The 3,076-nt window shown below is 42.3% G+C and overlaps 1 non-coding gene across 1 annotated transcript; it reads left to right on the top strand.

Moving 5' to 3' along the window:
- The first annotated feature begins 602 nt into the window (after positions 1–602).
- On the top strand, positions 603–664 carry LOC119472716. Its single transcript, XR_005201894.1, has one exon. It is a non-coding gene; the product is annotated as a U7 small nuclear RNA (small nuclear RNA).
- The last annotated feature ends 2,412 nt before the right edge of the window (positions 665–3,076 follow it).

The raw sequence follows: 3,076 nt of genomic DNA, 5'->3' as shown, positions 1-3,076 counted from the left end.
CCCTCACCCCTGAGGTGGTTTACGGGCATAAAAGATCTTGACACCCTCCTTTCGGGGCTGCAGGTTGGAGAGACACCAGTCCTCCATGGCCGCCGGCCATAAAGACCCTGCAATTTGGCATACTTTTGTCTTGGTGTTGACTTTCTATGCTCGCTCCAGTACAACAAGACTAGCATCCCAAAAGCATAGAAGCAGAGGTTATGCATGTATCTGGAAAAACAACAATGTCTTGGGAAGGCCAGAGAGTGGAGTGACAGGCCCATCCTGCAGAATCTTGCCATTCAAAGTGAGGTCAAAGGCAGGGCATCCTTGGACACACCCGGAAACTTTGACATGCCAGAAGCCCAGGCTCCACCCTGGACCGAATGCATTAGAATCTGCATTTTTACAAGATCTCCAGGTGATTCTTATGCACATGAAGGTCTGAAAAACACTGCTGCAGAAAATGGGGAGCCATTGGAGGTCCCTGGGAGAGAGGAGTAATCTGCTGTTAGATATGCCTGGGAAATGCAACTTTAGGAAGTAGAGTGGAGGGCACATGGAATGACCAAATGAATGAACAGTTATCCAACCAAACAAGATCTTTTAAAAATTTGAATGTTAAGTGTTACAGCTCTTTTAGAATTGGTCTTGCAGATTTTCTGATTTGCACTAGGAAAACCATAGAAAGTGAAAATAGAAAATAATGTGAATAGTCATCTACTGGAATAATGATTAATAAATGATATCCCTGTACTCATAGCTCCATCATATTTGACTGTAAGGTAATTAGGATATTAATTTTTAAATGCAATTTATTCATTGGATGGGAGGAAAAGGAAGTAAAATCAGGTTGTGGCCAAAAATAACATATTTTTCACTTTAGTTCACTATCTGGAATCTATGTAACCATGCTGTTTGATTTTAGACTGTTCAAATTTTTTAATACTCTCTGAAATCTGATGGTCAAGGACCCTGTAATCCAAGATAAGATTGATCAGGCCCAGCACCTTAATTCCAGAATACTCTCTAGCAACTCATACACCCTCCCCCATGCCCCAAACACCCATTTTGAGATAGCCAGGGTAATTTTCTTCATTTCCTGCCCAGACAGCTGTGGAATGTTGTAATTTATTGTTAGGCAGCTGCAGCAATCCTCCTTAGAAAAGGATACATCTTGTCAAGGATACGGTTATTCTCAATTTTTGAATTTATTTTTTAAACAGTGATGTACCCACCAGATGTAGAAATAGTCAAGCCTGAGAAACCTCAAAGGGAGGCTGGATCTAACACATGCATCCCTGCTTAGAGGTCAGTGCTACAAATGCCCTCACCAGGTCGCCTGTAATCTCACTGCTTCAGCAAACAGTCCAATCCACTCCTGTTGGAAAATCCTCTAGACTCCTGAAAATAACTCCTTCCTAGCCGAGTAAACCTTAACCCTCTCCTACAAGCTCATGAGAAAATGCAGCACACCTGGAAGGTGGAGAGTAGCCGATTTTCATCCCCAACTATCTCCTCCCTCCACATCCACAAAAACAGCACTGCTATCTTCTGATCTTTACTACAAAACTGGGGAGAGGATAGCAAAAGGAGATTAAAATCTCTCCACACTATGTGAGTGCATGTGACTCTGTGTGTGTGTGTGTGTGTGTGTGTGAGAGAGAGAGAGAGAGAGAGAGAGAGAGAGAGAGAGAGAGAGAGTGTGTCTATGTGGGAGGGAGACAGAGACAACCATATAAAAATTGAAAATTACCCCAGATGACAAGAAAATAGAGGAGACAGAAGACTCCAGGGAGCAGCAATGATTAGAGTGAGTAGGAGTGTCCTGTGAAGGCTAAGAAGTTAGACTATTTAGATTACTTGGGAAATGTGGGATATTAGATTAAGGAATGTCCGTTATACCACATCCTATAATTTAGAGATTGCAAATTACAAACAGGACAAATGAAAGAAGCTTTCCTATTCTTAACGTGGCTTCTTCTGTTTTATAATAACCTCTCATTTCGTACAATTTTAATATTTTAAGGCACCTTAGTGTTGGCAAAATGGATTCACAGGCAATTAAAGTCCCTCTACTTTCTTTGTGAAATTGGTGTTTAACAGCTATTTGGGGAGTTTCTCCCAATAAAAATCCCATTTTTCCCCATTTCTGTTTCAGAATTTCCAATAATCATTAAATATTTTTTGACATGTTCAAGTAAAGCTATTTTATCACTTTATAAAATCAGTCACAAAACTCTCTTCCAAGGTAGAGAAGACAAAGAGTCTTTGTCCATCAGCACAGCCTGGAGATTTACAGAAACTAGGCAACAAAGGTCAACTGGCCTCACTCAGTCAACAAACCTCTCTCTTAAGTACCTCTGCATAGCTAATACCTACCACGCGCCTTGCTAGGCAGACTGTAAGAGGACAAATAAGGCATAAACTCTATCCCACAAAGCTGATGTATTTATGAGGGAGGCGATTAAAGAGAGAATAATCATAATACAGACTGAGTAATGTAATAGGAGCAGCTACCCACTGAGCGTCAGGAATGGCTTCCTGACCAGTTAGGGGAAAATGTCCCCCCAGAGTTCAGGCTTCGAAGTTAATTCTGATGCAGGTTTTGGTAGGCCTGGATATACCCAGTCAGGGTTAACTGAGAGGGGAGACCCCCTCCCCTCCTCCCGATTCCTGGCCTCTACATCCTCCTCTCCTCTGGATGGGAAGGAGGGTGAAAAAGAAATAAAATACCAAAGAGCTGGGAAGATAACTCCCTTTTCGGTTCCCAGGGTCTCTGCTATCTAAGAGCCTTGAAAGAGTTGCAAATGAATGTTATCACTATCACTAAGCCTGGCACTGGGTCACGTCCCCTACATTTGCTTGACCTAGGCTCCCTCTTGGAAATACCTCTGCCAACTAATAATTTACTGCCTTTGTCTTGTCTCTGTAAGCCCCCTCCCCTGCCTGTTCTCACTCATGCTGCATATGAATTAGCAAATCTATGAAGCCAAAAAATTGCAAGGTGGAATGTCCAGCAAGTGGACAATGGCATAGTTTCACCTCAGTTTTCCCTTTAGTGTTGTAAGCCTATAAAAGGGGAGAGAGGCTGCTT

Source organism: Cebus imitator, unplaced genomic scaffold (assembly GCF_001604975.1).
Source record: "Cebus imitator isolate Cc_AM_T3 unplaced genomic scaffold, Cebus_imitator-1.0 Scaffold114, whole genome shotgun sequence".
In the NCBI taxonomy this organism is placed as follows: Eukaryota; Metazoa; Chordata; class Mammalia; order Primates; family Cebidae; genus Cebus; species Cebus imitator.
The sequence above is the reverse complement of the archived record's forward strand: the minus strand, read 5'-3'. Positions and strand labels throughout refer to the sequence as shown.